The sequence below is a fragment of the Triticum urartu genome, chromosome 4 (assembly GCF_003073215.2).
Source record: "Triticum urartu cultivar G1812 chromosome 4, Tu2.1, whole genome shotgun sequence".
Taxonomy (NCBI): domain Eukaryota; kingdom Viridiplantae; phylum Streptophyta; class Magnoliopsida; order Poales; family Poaceae; genus Triticum; species Triticum urartu.
Genome location: NC_053025.1, coordinates 409,178,722 through 409,201,245, shown reverse-complemented (window position 1 = coordinate 409,201,245; position 22,524 = coordinate 409,178,722).

Here is a 22,524-nt window from a genome sequence, read left to right as displayed (position 1 = left end):
AGTATGTGGACTTGCCTAAAGGCTCCGACATGTGACCCTTCCTGAAAAGATGATGAGTTGTAGTTGCAAAGTTAACTGAGAACATAGTTTGTTGGTTTCAAATAGAGTTTTTGCTTTATAATTCCATTGTGTGATGAACGATTACTTATTCATGATAAGTATATGATAAAAGTCCTATGTTTAATTTTGTTCCTGTTATAATAATCAACATGATGCTTCTATGTCCGTATTTTGTTTTTATCGACACCTCTCTCACAAAGCATGTGGACATGTTTTTCGATTTCGATTTTTGCTTGAGGACAAGCGAGGTCTAAGCTTGAGGGAGTTGATACATCCATTTTGCATCATGTTTTCTTACTGTTATTTATAATGTTTTTATCCATAATAATGCTTTTTGGAGTAAATTCTAATGCCTTTTCTCTCATAATTTGCAAGGAACACACCAATAGGGAGAATTCCGGTAGCTGGAAATCTGGACATGGAAAAGCTACGTCAGGCCACCTATTCTGCACAACTCTAAATGAGCCGAAACTTTACGGAGATTTTTTATGGATTATTTGAGAAATACCGGAGCCAATAAACACACCAGAGGGGGGCCACCAGGTGGGCAAAACCCACTTGGGTGCGCCAAGCCCCACAGGCGCGCCCTAGTGGGTTGTGGCTGGTGGGGAACGTAGTAATTTCAAAAATTTCCTACGCACATGCAAGATCATGGTGATGCATAGCAACGAGCGGGGAGAGTGTTGTCCACATACCCTCGTAGACCGAAAGCGGAAGCGTTAGTACAACGGGGTTGATGTAGTCGTACGTCTTCACGATCCGACCGATCAAGTACCAAATGCACGACACCTCCGAGTTCTGCACACGTTCAACTCGATGACGTCCCTCGAACTCTGATCCAGCCGAGTGTTGAGGGAGAGTTTCGTCAGCACGACGGCGTGGTGACGATGATGATGTTCTACCAACGCAGGGCTTCGCCTAAGCACTGCTACGATATGATCGAGATAGATTATGGTGTAGGGGGGCACCGCACACGGCTAAGAGATCAAGAGATCAATTGTTGTCTCTTTGGGGTGCCCCCTGCCCCCATATAAAAAAGGAGTGGAGGAGGGGGAGGGCTGGCCCTCTCTATGGCGCGCCCTAGGGGAGTTCTACTTCCACCGGGAGTAGGATTCCCCCTTTTCTAGTAGAACTAGGAGCCCTTCCAAGTATTAGGAGTAGGAGGGAAGGAAAGGGATGGGAAAAGGATAAGGAAGGAAGGGGACACCCCCCTCCCTAGTCCAATTCGGACCAGCCCATGGGGAGGGGTGCGGCCACCCTTTGAGGCCTTTCTCTCCTTTCCCGTATGGCCCATTAAGGCTCAATACGAATTCCCGTAACTCCCATTAAGGCCTTTCTCTCCTTTCCTCCGGTAAACGGGAGTTTCATAATCTCATAGTCATAGGAACATGTATAAGTCATGAAGAAAGCAATAGCAACAAACTAAACGATCGTGTGCTAAGCTAACGGAATGGGTCAAGTCAATCACATCATTCTCCTAATGATGTGATCCCGTTAATCAAACGACATCTCATGTCTATGGTTAGGAAACATAACCATCTTTGATCAACGAGCTAGTCAAGTAGAGGCATACTAGTGACACTCTATTTGTCTATGTATTCACACATGTATTATGTTTCTGGTTAATACAATTCTAGCATGAATAATAAACATTTATCATAATATAAGGAAATAAATAATAACTTTATTATTGCCTCTAGGACATATTTCCTTCAGTCTCCCACTTGCGCTAGAGTCAATAATCTAGTTCACATCGCCATGTGATTTAATACCAATAGTTCACATCACCATGTGATTAACACCCATATTTCACATCGACATGTGACCAACACCCAAAGGGTTTACTAGAGTTAATAATGTAGTTCACATCGCTTTGTGATTAACACCCAAAGAGTACTAAGGTGTGATCATGTTTTGCTTGTGAGAGAAGTTTAGTCAACGAGTCTGCCACATTCAGATCCGTAAGTATTTTGTAAATTTCTATGTCAACAATGCTCTGCACGGAGCTACTCTAGCTAATTGCTTCCACTTTCAATATGTATCCAGATTGAGATTTAGAGTCATCTAGATTAGTGTCAAAATTTTCATCGACGTAACCCTTTACGACAAACCTTTTTGTCACCTCCATAATCAAGAAACATATCCTTATTCCACTAAGGATAATTTTGACCAATGTCCAGTGATCTACTCCTAGATCACTATTGTACTCCCTTGCTAAACACAGTGTAGGGTATACAATAGATCTGGTACACAGCATGACATACTTTATAGAACATATGGGTGAGGCATAGGGAATGACTTTCATTCTCTCTCTATCTTCTGCCGTGGTCGGGTTTTGAGTCTTACTCAACTTCACACCTTGTAACATATGCTAGAACTCCTTCTTTGACTGTTCCATTTTGAACTACTTCAAAATCTTGTCAAGGTATGTACTCATTGAAAAACATATCAAGCGTCTTGATCTATCTCTATAGATCTTGATGCTCAATATGTAAGCAGCTTCACCGAGGTCTTTCTTTGAAAAACTCCTTTCAAACATTCCTTTATGCTTTGTAGAATAATTCTACATTATCTCCAATCAACAATATGTCATTCACATATACTTATCAGAAATGCTGTAGTGCTCCCACTCACTTTCTTGTAAATACAGGCTTCACCGCAAGTCTGTATAAAACTATATGCTTTGATCAACTTATCAAAGCGTATATTCCAACTCCGAGATGCTTGCACCAGTCCATAGATGGATCGCTGGAGCTTGCATATTTTGTTAGCACCTTTAGGATTGACAAAACCTTCCGGTTGCATCATATACAACTCTTCTTCCAGAAATCCATTCAAGAATGCAGTTTTGACATCCATCTGCCAAATTTCATAATCATAAAAAGCGGCAATTGCTAACATGACTCGGACAGACTTAAGCATAGATACGAGTGAGAAACTCTCATCGTAGTCAACATCTTGAACTTGTCGAAAACCTTTTTGCGACAATTCTAGCTTTGTAGATGGTAACACTACTATCAGCGTTTGTCTTCCTCTTGAAGATCCATTTAATCTCAATGGCTCGCCGATCATTGGGCAAGTCAATCAAAGCCCATACTTTGCTCTCATACATGGATCTCATCTCAGATTTCATGGCCTCAAGCCATTTCGCGGAATCTGGGCTCATCATCGCTTCCTCATAGTTTGTAGGTTCGTCATGGTCAAGTAACATGACCTCTAGAACAAGATTACCGTACCACGCTGGTGCGGATCTCACTCTGGTTTACCTACGAGGTTTGGTAGTAACTTGATCTGAAATTACATGATCATCATCATTAGCTTCCTCACTAATTGGTGTAGTAGTCACAGGAACAGATTTCTATGATGAACTACTTTCCAATAAGGGAGCAGGTACAGTTACCTCATCAAGTTCTACTTTCCTCCCACTCACTTCTTTCGAGAGAAACTCCTTCTCTAGAAAGGATCCATTCTCAGCAATGAATATCTTGCCTTCGGATCTATGATAGAAGGTGTACCCAACATTGTTTTGGGTATCCTATGAAGATTTACTTCTCCGATTTGGGTTCGAGCTTATCATGTTGAAACTTTTTCACATAAGCATCGCAGTCCCAAACTTTAAGAAACGACAGCTTAGGTTTCTCGCCAAACCACAGTTCATACGGTGTCATCTCAACGGATTTAGATGGTGCCCTATTTAAAGTGAATGTTGCTGTCTCTAATGCATAACCCCAAAACGATAGTGGTAATTGGTAAGAGACATCATAGATCGCACCATATCTAATAAAGCACGGTTACGACATTCTGACACACCATTACACTGTGGTGTTCCGCGTGGCATGAGTAGTGAAACTATTTCACATTGTTTTAACTGAAGGCCAAACTCGTAACTCAAATATTTTACTTCTGCGATCATATCGTAGAAACTTTTATTTTGTTACGATGATTCTCCACTTCACTCTAAAATTCTTTAAACTTTTCAAATGTTTCAGACATGTGTTTCATCAAGTAGATATACTCATATATGCTCAAATCATCTGTGAAGATCAGAAAATAATGATACCTGTCGCGAGCTTCAATATCATCGGACCACATACATCAGTATGCATGATTTCCAACAAATCTGTTGCTTGCTGCATTGTTCCGGAGAACGGAGTCTTAGTCATCTTGGCCATGAGGCATGGTTCGTAAGCATCAACTGATTCATAATCAAGTGATTCCAAAAGCCCATCAGCATGGATTTTCTTCATGCGCTTTACACCAATATGACCTAACCGGCAGTGCCACAAATAAGTTGCACTATCATTATTAACTTTGCATCTTTTGGCTTCAATATTATAAAAATGTGTATCACCATGATCGAGATCCAACAAACCATTTTCATTGGTGTATGACCATAGAAGGTTTTATTCATGTAAACAGAACAACAATTATTCTCTAACTTACATGAATAACTGTATTGCAATAAACATGATCCAATCATATTCATGCTCAACGCAAACACTAAATAACATTTATTTTAGGTTTAACACTAATCCCGAAAGTATAGGGAGTGTGAGATGATGATCATATCAATCTTGGAACCACTTCCAACACACATCTTCACTTCATCCTTAACTAATCTCTGTTCATTTTGCAACTCCCGTTTCGAGTTACTACTCTTAGCAACTGAACTAGTATCAAATACCGAGGGGTTGCTATAAACACTAGTAAAGTACACATCAATAACATGTATATCCAATATGCCTTTGTTCACCTCGCCATCCTTCTTATCCGCCAAATACTTGGGGTAGTTCCGCTTCTAGTGACCAGTCCCTTTGCAGTAGAAGCACTCAGTCTCAGGCTTAGGTCCAGACTTGGGCTTCTTCACTTGAGCAGCAACTTGCTTGCCGTTCTTCTTGACGTTCCCTTTCTTCCCTTTGCCCTTTTTGAAACTACTAGTCTTTGTCAACCATCAACACTTGATGCTTTTCTTGATTTCTACCTTCGTCGATTTCAGCATCACGAAGAGCTTGGGAATTACTTTTGTCATCCCTTGCATATTATAGTTCATCACTAAGTTCTAGTAACTCGGTGATAGTGACTAGAGAACTTTGTGAATTACTCTCTTATCTGGAAGATTAACTCCCACGTGATTCAAGCAATTGTAGTACTCAGAAAATCTGAGCACATGCTCACTGGTTGAGCTATTCTCCTCCATCTTGTAGGCAAAGTACTACAAGAGGTCTCATACCTCTCGACACGGGCATGAGTATGAAATACCAATTTCAATTCTTGGAACATCTTATATGCTCCATGGCATTCAAAACGTCTCTGAAGCCCCAATTCTAAGCCGTTAAGCATGGTGCACTAAACTATCAAGTAGTCATCATATTGAGCTAGCCAAACGTTCATAACGTTTGCATCTGCTCCTGCAATAGGTCTGTCACCTAGCGGTGCATTAAGGACATAATTCTTCTGTGCAGCAATGAGGATAATCCTCAGATCACGGATCCAATCTTCATCATTGCTACTAACATCTTTCAACTTAATTTTCTCTAGGAACATATCAAAAATAAAACAGGTGAGCTAAACGCGAGCTATTGATCTACAACATAGATATGCTAATACTACCAGGACTAAGTTCATGATAAATTTAAGTTCAATTAATCATATTACTTAAGAACTCCCACTTAGAAAGACATCCCTCTAATCTTCTAAGTGATCACGTGATCCAAATCAACTAAACCATAACCGATCATCACGTGAAATGGAGTAGTTTTCAATGGTGAACATCACTATGTTGATCATATCTACTATATGATTCACGCTCGACCTTTCGGTCTCAGTGTTCCGAGGCCATATCTGCATATGCCAGGCTCATCAAGTTTAACCTGAGTATTCTGCGTGTGCAAAACTGGCTTGCACCCGTTGTAGATGGGCGTAGAGCTTTTCACACCCGATCATCACGTGGTGTCTGGGCACGACGAACTTTGGCAACGGTGCATACTCAGGGAGAACACTTATACCTTGAAATTTTAGTAAGGGATCATCTTATAAAGCTACCATCGAACTAAGCAAAATAAGATGCATAAAAGATAAACATCATATGCAATCATAATATGTGACATGATATGGCCATGATCATCTTGCGCCTTTGATCTCCATCCCCAAAGTACTGTCATGATCTCCATCGTCACCGGCATGACACCATGATCTCCATCATCTTGATCTATATCAATGTGTCGTCACATGGTCGTCTCGCCAACTATTGCTCTTGCAACTATTGCTATCGCATAGCGATAAATAAAGCAATTATTTGGTGCTTGCATCTTATGTAATAAAGAGACAACCATAAGGCTTATGCCAGTTGTCGATAACTTCAACAAAACATGATCATCTTATACAACAACTTATACCTCATCACGTCTTGACCATATCACATCACAACATGCCCTGCAAAAACAAGTTAGACATCCTCTACTTTGTTGTTGCAAGTTTTACGTGGCTGCTATGGGCTTAGCAAGAACCGTTCTTACCTACGCATCAAAACCACAACGATAGTTTGTCAAGTTGGTGTTGTTTTACCCTTCTCAAGGACCAGGCGTAGCCACACTCGGTTCAACTAAAGTTGGAGAAACTGACACCCGCTAGTCACCTGTGTGCATAGCACGGCGGTAAAACCAGTCTCGCGTAAGCGTACGCGTAATGTCGGTCTGGGCCGCTTCATCCAACAATACCGCCGAACCAAAGTGTGACATGCTAGTAAGCAGTATGACTTATATCGCCCACAACTCACTTGTGTTCTACTCGTGCATATTACATCAACGCATAAAACCTGGCTCGGATGCCACTGTTGGGGAACGTAGTAATTTCAAAAATTTCCTACGCACATGGAAGATCATGGTGATGCATAGCAACGAGAGGGGAGAGTGTTGTCCACGTACCCTCGTAGACCGAAAGCGGAAGCGTTAGTACAATGCAGTTGATGTAGTCGTATGTCTTCACGATCTAACTGATCAAGTACCGAACAAACGACACCTTTGAGTTCTGCACACGTTCAACTCGATGACGTCCCTCGAACTCTGATCCAGCCGAGTGTTGTGGGAGAGTTTCGTCAGCACGACGGCGTGGTGACGATGATGATGTTCTACCGACGTAGGGCCTCGCCTAAGCACCGCTACGATATGATCGAGATAGATTATGGTGTAGGGGGGGCACCGCACACGGCTAAGAGATCAAGAGATCAATTGTTGTCTATTTGGGGTGCCCCCTGCCCCCGTATATAAAGGAGTGGAGGAGGGGGAGGGCTGGCCCTGTCTATGGCGCGCCCTAGGGGAGTCCTACTTCCACCGGGAGTAGGATTCCCCCTTTCCTGGTAGAACTAGGAGCCCTTCCCAGTATTAGGAGTAGGAGGGAAGGAAAGGGAAGGGAAAAGGAGAAGTAAGGAAGGGGGTGCCCCCCTCCCTAGTCCAATTCGGACCAGCCCATGGGGACGGGTGCGGCCACCCTTTGAGGCCTTTCTCTCCTTTCCCGTATGGCCCATTAAGGCCCAATACGAATTCCCGTAACTCCCCGGTACTCCCGAAAATACCCGGATCACTCAGAACCTTTCCGATGTCCGAATATAGTCGTCCAATTTATCGATCTTTACGTCTCGACCATTTCGAGACTCCTCGTCATGTCCCCGATCTCATCCGGGACTCCGAACTCCTTCGGTACATCAAAACACATAAACTCATAATATAACCGTCATCGAACTTTAAGCGTGCGGCCCCTACGGGTTCGAGAACTATGTAGACATGACCGAGACACATCTCCGGTCAATAACCAATAGCGGAACCTGGATGCTCATATTGGCTCCTACATATTCTACGAAGATCTTTATCGGTCTAACCGCATAACAACATACGTTGTTCCCTTTGTCATCGGTATGTTACTTGCCCGAGATTCGATCGTCGGTATCTCAATACCTAGTTCAATCTCATTACCGGCAAGTCTCTTTACTCGTTCTGTAATACATCATCCCGCAACTAACTCATTAGTTGCAATGCTTGCAAGGCTTATAGTGATGTGCATTACTGAGTGGGCCCAGAGATACCTCTCAGACAATCTGAGTGACAAATCCTAATCTCGAAATACGCCAACCCAACAAGTACCTTCGGAGACACCTGTAGAGCACCTTTACAATCACCCAGTTACGTTGTGACGTTTGGTGGCACACAAAGTGTTCCTCCGGTAAACGGGAGTTGCATAATCTCATAGTCATAGGAACATGTATAAGTCATGAAGAAAGCAATAGCAACAAACTGAACGATCGTGTGCTAAGCTAACGGAATGGGTCAAGTCAATCACATCATTCTCCTAATGATGTGATCCCGTTAATCAAATGACAACTCATGTCTATGGTTAGGAAACATAACCATCTTTGATCAACGAGCTAGTCAAGTAGAGGCATACTAGTGACACTCTGTTTGTCTATGTATTCACACATGTATTATGTTTCTGGTTAATACAATTCTAGCATGAATAATAAACATTTATCATGATATAAGGAAATAAATAATAACTTTATTATTTCCTCTAGGGCATATTTCCTTCGGTGGCCTCCTCGGCCCACCTTCGGTGCCCATCTTCTGGTATATACGTGGTTTTGACCTAGAAAAAAAATAAGAGGAGGACTTTCGGGACGAAGCGCCGCCGCCTCGAGGCGGAACTTGGGCAGGAGCACTTTTGCCCTCCGGCGGAGCGATTCCGCTGGGGGAACTTCCCTCCCGGAGGGGGAAATCATCGTCATCATCATGACCAATAACTCTCCCATCTTTGGGAGGGCAATCTCCATGAACATCTTCAACAACAACATCTCCTCGCAAACCCTAGTTCTTCTCTTATGTTCAATCTTATCACCGGAACTATAGATTGGTACTTGTGGGTGACTAGTAGTGTTGATTGCATCTTGTAGTTGATTACTATATGGTTTATTTGGTGGAAAATTATATGTTCAGATCCATTATGCTACTTAATACCCCTCTGATCTTGAGCATGATTATTATTTGTGAGTAGTTACTTTTGTTCTTGAGGTCATGGGAGAAATCATGTTGCAAGTAATCATGTGAACTTGATATGTGTTTGATATTTTGTTAGTATGTATGTTGTTATTACCTTAGTGGTGTCATGTGAACGTCGAAAACATGACACTTCACCATGTTTGGGCCTAAGGGAATGCATTGTGGAGTAGAAATTATATGGTGGGTTGTGAGAGTGACAGAAGCTTAAACCCCAGTTTATGCGCTATTCCGTAAGGGACCGATTGGATCCAAAAGTTTAATGCTATGGTGAGAATTTATTCGTAATACTTTTCTCATAGTTGCGGATGCTTGCAGGAGGGTTAATCATAAATAGGAGGTTTGTTCAAGTAAGAACAACACCTAAGCACCGGTCCACCCACATATCAAATTATCAAAGTAGCGAACACAAATCGAACCAACATAATGAAAGTGACTAGATGAAATTCCCGTGTACCCTCAAGAACGCTTTGCTTATCATAAGAGACAGTTTTGGCATGTCCTTTGCCTCAAAAGGATTGGGCTACCTTGCTGCACTTTTGTTACTATTATCGTTACTTGCTCGTTACAAACTATCTTGCTATCAAACTACTCGCTACTTACAATTTCAGCACTTGCAGACAAAACCTTACCGGAAACTACTTGTTATTTCCTTCTGCTCCTCGTTTGGTTCGACATTCTTACTTATCGAAAAGAGATACAATTGATCCCCTATACTTGTGGGTAATAAAGAGGAAATGGAGGCCCTTGAGCTAGCGGCCATGCACCAGCGCGTTAACGAAGATGAAGATGATCAAGTCTTTTGTGATGAAGATTTGATCCCCCCTCTCGTTGTGTCCAAGGTCTTGATGCTTCAACATCAACAAGACGAAGAACAAAGATGCCATATCTTTCACACCAAAGTCGGCATTAATGGAAGGTCCGTGACGGTCATCATCGACGGAGGAAGTTGTCATAACTTGGCGAGTGAAGAACTATGCTCCAAGCTCCAATTGGTCAAGATGAAGCACCCTCACCCCTACAAGGTCCAATGGCTAAGTGATAACCCACAAGTATAGGGGATCAATTGTAGCCTCTTTCGATAAGTGAGAGTGTCGAACCCAATGAGGAGGTAAAGGTACAACAAATATTCCCTAAAGTTCTATCGACCACCAATAAAACTCTACGCACGCTTAACGTTCGCTTTACCTAGAACAAGTATGAAACTAGAAGTACTTTGTAGGTGTAACGTGATAGGTTTTCAAGAATATAAAGAGCACGTAAATAAAAACTAGGTGCTGTTTTAGTGAAAGAAGAAATAAAGTTAGTATAGCGAGTGTGGAAAAGTGGTGGTAGGAGTTGTGAAATTGTCCCTAAGCAATTGACTACTTTACTAGACCGATAGAAAGTTTTATGTGGGAGAGGCCACTACTAGCATGACATCCACGACTTGGAATTCTATGCACTTATGATTGGAACTATTAGCAAGCATCCGCAACTACTAACGTTCATTAAGGTAAAACCCAACCATAACATTAAGATATATTGGTCCCCCTTCAATCCCATATGCATCAATTTCTATGCTAGGTTAAAGCTTCCGTCACTCTTGCCCTCCAATACATAGTCTTATCAACATACAACCAACCCTATGGTGTGATCCCTGCGCGCACTCATATGATGGGAACCAAAGGACAGCAACATAACCACACGCAAATTAAACCAATCATAGCAATTCACCAATTACCGATATGACAATGAAAATCTACTCAGATATCATAGGATGGCAACACATCATTGGATAATAATATGAAGCATAAAGCACCATGTTCAAGTAGAGGGTACAGCGGGTTGAGGGAGAGTGGACCACTGTAGATAGATGGGGGAAGGTGATGAAGATGTTGGTGAAGATGACGGAGGTGTTGGTGTAGATTGCGGTGACGATGATAGCCCCGGCGGCGTTCCGGCGCCATCGGAAGAGAGGGGGAGAGGGGCCCCCTTCTTCTTCTTCCTTGACCTTCTCCCTAGATGGGAGAAGGGTTTCCCCTATGGTCCATGGCCTCCATGGTGGCGGAGGAGCGAGAGCCCCTCCGAGATTGGATCTGTCTCTCTGTCTCTCTGTGTTTCTGCGTTCCAGATTCTGGCCTTTCACCATTTCTTATATTCCCAGAGATCCGTAACTCCGATTGGGCTGAAGTTTTAACACAATTTGTATCCGGATATTGGCTTTCTTGCGGCGAAAGAAGGGAACCAACCGCCTTACGGGGTGTCCACGAGGGCCCAGGGCGCGCTTGACCCCCTGGGGCGCGCCCCTGCCTCATGGCCCCCTCGGGCATCGTCTCTCGTTGATTCTTCTTCCCAAAAATCACATATATTCCAAAAAATCTCCGTCAGTTTTTGTCCCGTTTCGACTCTGTTTCATATGGATTTTCTGCGAAACAAAAAACATGCAACAAACAAGAACTGGCACTAGGCACTGGATCGATATGTTAGTCCCAAAAATAGTATAAGAAGTTGCCAAAAGTATATAAAAGTTGTAGAATATTGGCATGGAACAATCAAAAATTATGGATACAACGGAGACGTGTCAGCATCCCCAAGCTTAATTCCTGCTCGTCCTCGAGTAGGTAAATGATAAAAAACATACATTTTGATGTGGAATGCTACCTAGCATAATCTTGATCATGTAATCTAATCATGGCATGAATATTAAGACATGAGTGATTCAAAGCAATAGTCTATCATTTGACATTAAGACAATAATACTTCAAGCATACCAGCCAAGAAATTATGTTTTCTCAAAATAATACATCCAAAGAAAGCTCATCCCTTCAAAATCATATAGTTTGGCCATGCTTCATTTTCCTCACAAAAAATGCTCTCATCATGCACAACCCCGATGACAAGCCAAGCAATTGTTTCATACTTTAGAATTCTCAAACTTTTTCAACTTTCACGCAATACATGAGCGCGAGCCATGGACATAGCACTATGGGTGGAATAGAATATGATGATGGAGGTTGTGTGGTGAAGACAAAAAGGGAGAAAGTCTCACATCAACACAGCTAATTAACAGGCTATGGAGATGCCCATCAATTGATGTCAATGCGAGGAGTAGGGATTGCCACGCAACGGATGCACTAAGATCCATAAGTGTATGAAAGCTCAAAACTGGAAACTAAGTGGGTGTGCATCCAACTTGCTTGCTCATGAAGACCTCGGGCATTTGAGGAAGCCCATCATCGGAATATACTAGCCAAGTTCTATAATGAAAATTCCCACTAGTATATGAAAGTGATAACTCAAGAGACTCTCTTTATGAAGAACATGGTGCTCCTCTGAAGCACAAGTGTGGTAAAAGGATAGTAGCATTGCCCCTTCTCTCTTTTTCTCTCAATTTTTTGGTTTTTTTGTTTTGGTGGGCTTCTTTGGCCTCTTTTTTTATTTGGGCTTCTTTGGGCTCTTTTATTTTTTTGAAAGTTCGGAGTCTCATCCCGACTTGTGGGGGAATCATAGTCTCCATCATCCTTTCCTCACCGGGGCAATGCTCTAATAATGATGATCATCACACTTTTATTTACTTACAACTCGATGTCTAGAACAAAGTATGACTATATATGAATGCCTCCGGTGGTGTACCAGGATGTGCAATGATCTAGCATAGCAATGACATCAAAAAATGGACAAGCCTTGAAAACATCATGCTAGCTATCTTATGATCATGCAAAGAAATATGATAATGAATGCTCAAGTCATGTATAGGATGATGATGGAAGTTGCATGGCAATATATCTCGGAATGGCTATGGAAATGCCATAATAGGTAGGTATGGTGGCTGTTTTGAGGAAGATATAAGGAGGCTTATGTGTGATAGAGCGTATCATATCACGGGGTTTGGATGCACCGACGAAGTTTGCACCGACTCTCAACGTGAGAAAGGGCAATGCACGGTACCGAAGAGGCTAGCAATGATGGAAGGGTGAGAGTGCGTATAATCCATGGACTCAACATTAGTCATAAAGAACTCACATACTTATTGCAAAAATCTACAAGTCATCAAAACCAAGAACTATGCGCATGCTTCTAGGGGGATAGATTGGTAGGAAAAGACCCTCGCTCGTCCCCGACCGCCACTCATAAGGAAGGCGATCAAAGAAACACCTCATGCTTCAAATTTGTCACACAACAGTTACCATACATGCATGCTACGGGACTTGCAAACCTCAACACAAGTATTTCTCAATTTCACAATTACTCAACTAGCTCGACTCTAATATCACCACCTTTATATCGCAAAACTATTGCAAGGAATCAAACATATCATGTTCAGTGATCTACAAGTTTTATGTAGGATTTTATGACTAACCATGTGAATGACCAATTCCTGTCATCTCTCTAAATAGATATAAGTGAAGCAAGAGAGTTTAATTATTTCTACAAAAGATATGCCCACGCTCTAACAAATATAAGTGAGGCAAAAGAGCATTCTACAAATGGCGGTTTTCTATGTGTAGGGAAATATGCAATCCAAATTTCAAATGATATAAGCGAAGCACATGAAGCATTCTATAAAGCCATACTCAAAAGATATAAGTGAAGTGCTAAGAGCATTCTACAAATCAATCATGGAATATCTCATACCAGCATGGTTCATCAAAGAAAAGTGAAAACTAAATCCAAAAGATGCTCCAAGATTTTCACATATCACATGAACGAAACGAATCCAAAAACATATCGATACTTGTTGAAGAAAGATAGGATGCCTTCCGGGGCATCCCCAAGCTTAGACGCTTGAGTCTCCTTGAATATTTACTTGGGGTTCCTTGGGCATCCCCAAGCTTGAGCTCTTGTCTCTCCTCCTTCTCGTCACATCGAGACATCCTCGATCTTCGAATGCTTCATCCACACAAAACTCAAACGAAAGCTCGGTAAGATCCGTTAGTATAATAAAGCAAATCACTACTCTAAGTACTATTCCAAACCAATTCATATTTTGTTTTTGCATTTTAGCTACTGTAATATAACTTTACTGTGGCTTAATCCACTGATAGAAATCGATAGTTTCATCAAAACAAGCAAACTATGCATCAAAACAGAATCTGTCTTTAACAGGACAGTCTGTAGTAATCTGAACATTCACCATACTTCTGATAGTCCAACAATTCTGACAAAATTAGGAAAAATAAAAACTTTGTATATAAAGAAAGTGCAAAAAGTTTCAGAACCGTTTGATGTTCCAGTAAAAAATGTAAAATCGCACACTACAGCCAAAGTTTCTGTCTTGCACCGCACAAACCAACAAGCAATGTAAACATCCTAAAGGCAAATCTTGGCACATTATTTTTATTTTTGAACTTTATAAAAGCACACAAAAGAAATAAATGACTCTCTAAAACTTCCGGAATGTCTCCCTGGCAGTGCTTTCTTTAAAGCCATTAAGCTAGGCATATAGTGCTCAAGTAATGGATCCACCCGGATCCCAAGGTATATCAAAGCCAATTTTAATTAACAATGATTTGGCATTTAGTAGTGAGCACAAAGCAACATATATCAAGCAATGACGAAGTCTAACTCTCTTTCCATGCATCAGCATGTCATACAAGAACAATTCATGCACATTAAGTAAAGGCCAATACATAGCATAAGAAGTTTCTTGCAATTTTTTCGTGTTGGAAACATAAAGAGGTGGAGATGTAGTTCCTCTCTCATAATAATTGCAAGTAGGAGAAGAAAGCACATGCATGTTATATTCATCAAAATTATCATGTGCAACAGTAAAATGCAACCCATCAATATAATCCTTAATAAGGGCAAACTTCTCCGATATAGTGTAGTCGGGAGAATTCAAAAGGATAATAGGACTATCATGCGTGAGTGCAATAGAAACAATTTCATATTTAACATAAGGAACTATAGCAAGTTCATCTCCTTAAGCATAATTCATATTGGCATCTTGGCCACAAGCATAGCAAGGATCATCAAAAAAGGATATTTCAAACGAATCAACGGGGTCATAACAATCATCATAGCAATCATCCTTCGGTAAGCACAAAGGGAAATTAAACAATGTATGAGTTGAAGAGTTACACTCATTAGAAGATGGGCATGGGTAGCTAATCCGCTCTTCCTCCTTTTGTTCTTTGCTCTCCTCATCATCTTTTTCATCCAATGAGCCACGGTTTCATCAATTCCTTCTTCCATAGACTCCTGCAAAATATTAGTCTCTTCTTGGACAGTGGAGGAGTCCTCAATATATGGTTTAACATAGGCATTAGAAGCATAATTATCATAACAATATTTAAGTATGGCAAAATTTCCACATTTGTAAAGAGTAGCATCATACTTTCCAATCAAAGAAGCAATTTCACAAGCACCCTTACAAGCAACAAATTCTTCAATTTGTTGAACATCATAGTAATTATAAACACCCTTAGCATACGAAGATACGATTCCATTATCACTAAACTCACATTGGTGGGGAAGGTGTTTCTTAGGGCCTTCGGAACAACAAGTAATATCATATATTTCACATAAATACCAAGCATAGCATTGCAAATGATGAATTTGATCCAGTAAAAGTTTCCCTTTTCAGATATACGGTGTCGCACATAACAAGCATGCTCATCTAAAGATTTGCCCTCAACTAAGCTAGTTGGGGTTTCAGCACGAGCACATAGGGATCAAAGATGATCCAAGTAAAAAGCTTCAGGAGTGTGATAGATTTTGAATTGTTCTTCAACCATTGGTTCAGTAGGTACCACTAATTTTTTTGGTATTTTGCGTTTCCTACCCATAACTAAAGATAGAAAACAAGATCACAAAAATAAAAACTACTTAGTGATAAAGCAAACAAGCACACACAAGAATATTCACGCCACACTATAACTCCCCGGGAACGGCGCCAGAAAAAGGTCTTGATAACCCACAAGTATAGGGGATCAATTGTAGCCTCTTTCGATAAGTAAGAGCTCAAGTTCTATCGACCACCGATACAACTCTACACACGCTTAACGTTTGCTTTACCTAGAACAAGTATGAAACTAGAAGTACTTTGTAGGTGTAACGGAATAGGTTTGCAAAAATATAAAGAGCACGTAAATACAAACTAGGGGTTGTTTTAGGTAAAGAAGCAATAAAGTTATTATAGCGAGTGTGGAAAAGTGGTGGTAGGAGTTGCGAAATTGTCCCTAAGCAATTGACTACATTACTAGACCGATAGCAAGTTTTATGTGGGAGAGGCCACTGCTAGCATTTCATCCCTGACTTGGGATTCTATGCACTTATGATTGGAACTACTAGCAAGAATCCGCAACTACTAACTTTCATTAAGGTAAAACCCAACCATAGCATTAAGATATATTGGTCCCCCTTCAATCCCGTATGCATCAATTTCTATGCTAGGTTGAAGCTTCTGTCACTCTTGCCCTCCAATACATAGTCTTATCAACATACAACTAACCCTATGGTGTGATCCACGCGCGCGCTCATATGATGGGCACCAAAGGACAACAACATAACCACAGGCAAATTAAACCAATCATAGCAATTCACCAATTACCGATAGGACAACGAAAATCTACTCAGACATCATAAGATGGCAACACATCATTGGATAATAATATGAAGCATAAAGCACCATGTTCAAGTAGAGTGTACAGCGGGTTGCGGGAGAGTAGACCGCTATAGATAGATGGGGGAAGGTGATGAAGATGTTGGTGAAGCTGACGGAGGTGTTGGTGTAGATTGCGGTGGCGATGATAGCCCCGGCGGCGTTCCGGCACCACCGGAAGAGAGGAGGAGAGGGGCCCCCTGCTTCTTCTTCTTCCTTGACCTTCTCCCTAGATGGGAGAAGGGTTTACCCTCTGGTCCATGACCTCCATGGTGGCGGAGGGGCGAGAGCCCCTCCGAGATTGGATCTGTCTCTCTGTCTCTCTCTGTTTCTGCATTCCAGATTCTGGCCTTTCACCATTTCTTATATTCCCGGAGATTCGTAACTCCGACTGGGCTGAAATTTTAACACAATTTATATCCGGATATTGGCTTTCTTGCGGCGAAAGAAGGGCACCAACCGCCTTACGGGATGTCCACAAGGGCCCAGGGCGCGCTTGACCCCTTGGGGAACGCCCCCTGCCTCGTGGCCCCCACGGGCATCGTCTCGCGTTGATTGTTCTAACCAAAAATCACATATATTCCAGAAAATCTCCGTCAGTTTTTATCCCGTTTCAACTCCGTTTGATATGGATTTTCTGCGAAACAAAAAACATGCAACAAACAGGAACTGGCACAAGGCACTGGATCAATATGTTAGTCCCAAAAATAGTATAAAAAGTTGCCAAAAGTATATAAAAGTTGTAGAATATTGGCATGGAACAATGAAAAATTATAGATACGACGGAGACGTATCACTAAGCGACTCTGGCATAATTCAAGTGGTGCACATGGTGCAAGTCTCCTTCAAGATCGGAGCATACGAAGACACTTTGGAGTGTGATGTCATTTTGATGTTCGTTTGCCACCTCCTTCTTGGACGACCATGGCAATTTGACCGAGCTGTCATCCACAACGGGCGAACAAATCACTATAGCTTCAAGATGAAAGGAAAGGAGTACGTGCTACGACCTATGTCACCTAGCCAAGTGATCACCGACAAGCAAGCCACCCATCATGGAGAGAATAGAGAATAGAGAAGAGAGAGATAGAGATAGAGAGAGAGAAAGAGAGAGAGAGAGAGCGAACCAGCAAAAAGAGCTATTTGCCACCATGATAAGCGACAAGAAAAACTTAGTGCTATTTGCCACCAAAAGTGAGATGAGAGAAGTGTGTGAGAACCCATGAAGTGTTATGCACTATGTCCTTTTGTGCAAGGACGAGGCAACAAAAACTAACACCCCTCACAAACTACCTTTAGTGTTGTCTTCTCTATTGCAGGAATTCCAAGATGTATTCCCCGACGAGCTACTTGCAGGTATACCTCCCCTTCGAGGCATCGAACACCGCATTGACCTCATCCCCGGAGCACCTCTTCCTAACAAGGATCCCTACCGCGTCAACCCCAAGAACCAAGGAGATCCAATGGCAAGTACAACAACTCATCGACAACGGCCATCCCGGTAATGCTTGTTCCCAAGAAAGACGGTACATATCGCATGTGTTACGATTGTCATCCTATCAATGCTATCACCGTTAGATACCATTACCCCATTCCATGCTTAGATGATATGCTAGATGAGCTTAGCGAAGCCGCAATTTTCTCTAAGATTGCCCTTAAAAGTGGCTACTATCAAATACGCATCCATGAAGGTGATGAATGGAAAACTGCATTTAAGACCAAGTTCGGCTTATATGAATGGTTGGTCATGCTGATGGGTTTATCCGAAGCACCTGACACCTTTATGCGAGTCATGCATTGTAGCGACCAGACCTCAAACAGTCTGATCTCTGTGCTCCGGTGTCATCCCTGGATCAGTAATGCTGACACCACACAGTACTCGGAGGATTTATAGTAGAGTAGCAATCACACACTTATTACATCGAGTGTCTCAATAGAGAACTTATTACAATAAATATGGCTTAAGGCCATCTAATAACGATAACAGCGGAAGGCTTGGAAGATAAGTGAGTCCATCAACTCCAACGGCATCACTGAGTATAGAACCATGACCTAAAACTCCTTAATCGTCGTCTGAAAAGTCTGCAACATTAACGTTGCAGCCCGAAATGGGTCAGCAAATGGAATATGCTGGCAAGGTAACACATAGAGAGTAATGGAATGAAACAGCTATACTATATGCATATTTGGCTGGTGGAAAGCTCTATGGTTACAGTTTTGCATAAAGACAATTTTCCCCACTTCAAAGGAATAAAATTTAATTACTATCATGGTAGTTGTTAAACATTGAGAATGGTTGGCAGCATTCTCAATCCCAATTAAGCATCATCATTAAACATAACCCAACAAAATTAATTTAGAGTAACATGTTGAGATTCACATGATAATCCAGGTACTAGATACTCAAGATGTCCATAACCGGGGACACGGCTAATCATGATTAGTTTATTACACTCTGCAGAGGTTTGCTCACTTTTCCCCACAAGACTCGATCGCCTCCGTTGGGTTTCTTGCACTACAGGGTGTTTGAGAAGACTGATGACCGAGACATAGTCTTTCAGAAGCGCTAGCACCTTACGATCGAGTAGACCGTACCACCTACATCCCCTACATATGCTAGTCTACCACTGTAAGAGTTCGCACGACTTAGTCGACTATTCTAGAGCCCATAATAGCTTATGGCTGCACACGGAAGTTTCTAGCATGAATAGTCTCATGATCCCTTTGAGCCTGGGTGGCGGTCCAAAAGAAAACAGGCAAGACCTGGAATACCTAGGTGCCTCAATCCACCCAGATGTGTGTTTAAGTTGCCACCTTAGATAAACCATTAATTAACAAAACTCACATCTGTCATGGATTTCACTCACCCAATCCACGTCTACTAGCATAGCATGGCATAATAAGCAAACGTAGAAGTAACTCCCAAAGGTTTGATAATAAACAGGTAATAGGTACTACCTCATCTACTTCACATCCCACAATTTAATTAGATCCTAATCATGCAATGTGTGAGGATTGATCTAATGCAATAAAACTGGATAGTAGGAAAGGTATCATCAAAGTGTTACTTGCCTTGCTGATGATCCGGGAAACCTAGCGATTCGAAGTAACAGGCGGTGCACTCCAGGTATTCTCCGGTTGGCAAAAAGAATCAAATCGAACGAAGCAACGAAAGTCAAACGGCGAAAGAAAACAACTTCATTCTAATAATCTGGATCTAGGGCAAATTTTACAGTAGCAAAAACTTGTTTAAGTTGGTTAAACAGATAGAGGGTTTCGAGACGAAACTCTAGGCGCTTGAATCGCCTGATTCCGATGAACAAGCAAAAAGTTATACTAAAACGAAAATCGGATCAGGAATCGCGATCAGAAAAATCACGGATTTAATCCGAGAAAAAGAAAAACGATGAACATTCGCTAGAACGAACGAACGGACGAACGCTCACTATTTAAATAAACCGAAAAAACAGATCTATTTAAAAAAAACTGAATCTAAAAAAACCGACGGAAAAATCGAACGGTTTTTCGAAAAAAACAAAAAAAACGGCGCGGATTTCGAGGCGGCGGCGAACCTCGGCGAGCGTGCGGCAGCAGCGGCGTCCGGCGGCGGCGGCGGCTGGGGGCTGGGGGCGGCTCGGGCTAGGGTTAGCTCTGGCTGGGCCTCCCCCCCCGGCTTAAATAGCCTAACGGGCCGGGAGTCCTAGTCGGACACGGCCCTAGGTCGGTTCGTTTTTTTAATATTACGCGCAGAAGAAAAATAAAAAGAAATACTAAACGGAATCCAAAAATTCCGAAATGAATTTTCACGGGCTTCTAAAATCAAGCCGCACAAGGTGAACATTTATTTGGGACCTAAATGCAATTTTGAAAAACGCAATTTTTTTCCTAAATTCAAATAAAACACCGAAAAACTCCGAAATAAAATATTATTTGATTTTATTATTAAATCCTCAATATTTCTTTATTTTGGGAAAGTCATTTTATTCCCTCTCTCATATTTTTGTAATAGAAATAATTGATGATAAAATAAATAAAATCAAATGATGCTATTCTCAAAATTTGAGAAACTCAAATATGAAAATAACGAAATCCCCAACTCTCTCCGTGGGTCATTGAGTTGCGTAGAATTTCTAGGATCAACCAAAATGCAAAATAAAATATGGTATGCAAAGATGATCTAATGTATAACATTCCAAATTGAAAATTTGGGATGTTACAAACCTACCCCCTTAAGATGAATCTCGCCCTCGAGATTCTGGTTGGTTAGAAAATAGGTGAGGGTGGTCCTTGAGCAAATCTTCCTCTCGTTCCCAGGTGGCTTCATCCTCCGTGTGGTGGCTCCACTAAACTTTGCAAAACTTGATAACCTTGCTGTGAGTGACTCGACTGGCAAACTCGAGGATCTTAAATGGTTTCTCCTCGTAGGTCAAATCGTTATCCAACTGAATTGTTTCCAAGGGCACTGTGTCTCTCAACGGTATGTCAGCCATCTCCGCGTGACATTTCTTTAACTGAGAAACGTGGAACACATCATGAACTCCTGACAATCCTTCGGGCAATTCCAACTTGTAGGCCACTTCTCCCATACGCTCCAAAACTCGATATGGTCCTACAAATCATGGCGCTAACTTCCCTTTAACTCCAAAACGCTTTGTTCCCCGAAGTGGAGATACTCGAAGATAAGCTCTATCTCCGACTTCGTAAACTGTCTCCTTGCATTTAGAATCATCATAACTTTTCTGTTAGACTGGGCTACCTTGAGCCTATCGCGAATCAACTTCACCTTCTATTCAGACTCTTTAATCAAGTCAGGTCCAAACAACTGGCGGTCTCCAACCTCGTCCCACGATAACAGTGTCCTGCACCTCCTTCCGTACAAGGCTTCGAAAGGGGCCATCCTTAAACTGGTTTGGTAACTGTTGTTGTAAGAGAACTCTGCATATGGCAAATTATCGTCCCAACTAGATCCATAATCTAGCGCACAAGTTCTCAGCATATCCTCCAAAATCTGATTAACTCTCTCGGTCTGTCCATCTGTCTGTGGATGAAAAGCTGTACTGAATTCTAGCCTGGTACCCAAAGTTTTGTGTAACTGCTTCCAGAACTTTGAGGTAAACTGGGTTCCTCTATCTGATACGGTACTCCTCGGAACTCCATGCAAACTTACGATCCTGGTCATGTATATCTTTGCCAACTTAGCACTGGTGTAAGTGGTCTTTACTGGGATGAAATGAGCTACTTTCGTCAATCGATCGACTACAAGCCAAATCGAGTCATAGCCTGAACGAATCCTGGGTAATCCCATGATAAAATCCATGCCTAGCTTATCCCACTTCCATTCGGGTATCGGCAATGGTTGTAACAATCCGGCTGGCTTCTGATGATCTGCCTTTACTCTCTGACATACATCACAAACTGCTACATACTCCGCAAGATCCTTCTTCATTCCGGACCACCAGAAAATATCCTTCAAATCCAAATACATCTTGGTATTTCCTGGGTGAATTGAATACGGTGAGTCTTGTGCCTCATGTAGTATCAACTTCCTGATCTCCGGGTCATTGGGCACATAAACGCGGTCTTCAAACCATAGGGTATCGTGCTCATCCTCACGAAATCCCTTAGCTTTTCCTTTGCTAAGTTTCTCCTTTATAGTGGCAATCTCTTTGTCAGTCTTCTGAGCTTCCCTGATTCTATCCATCAAAGTTGACTGAATCTCCAATGTTGCTACATAGCCTCTCGGAACTATTTCCACACATAGTTCATGAAGATTTTCTGCTAACTCCTTGGGTATTTCTCCCATCATTAACGTATTGACAGGGCTCTTACGGCTTAATG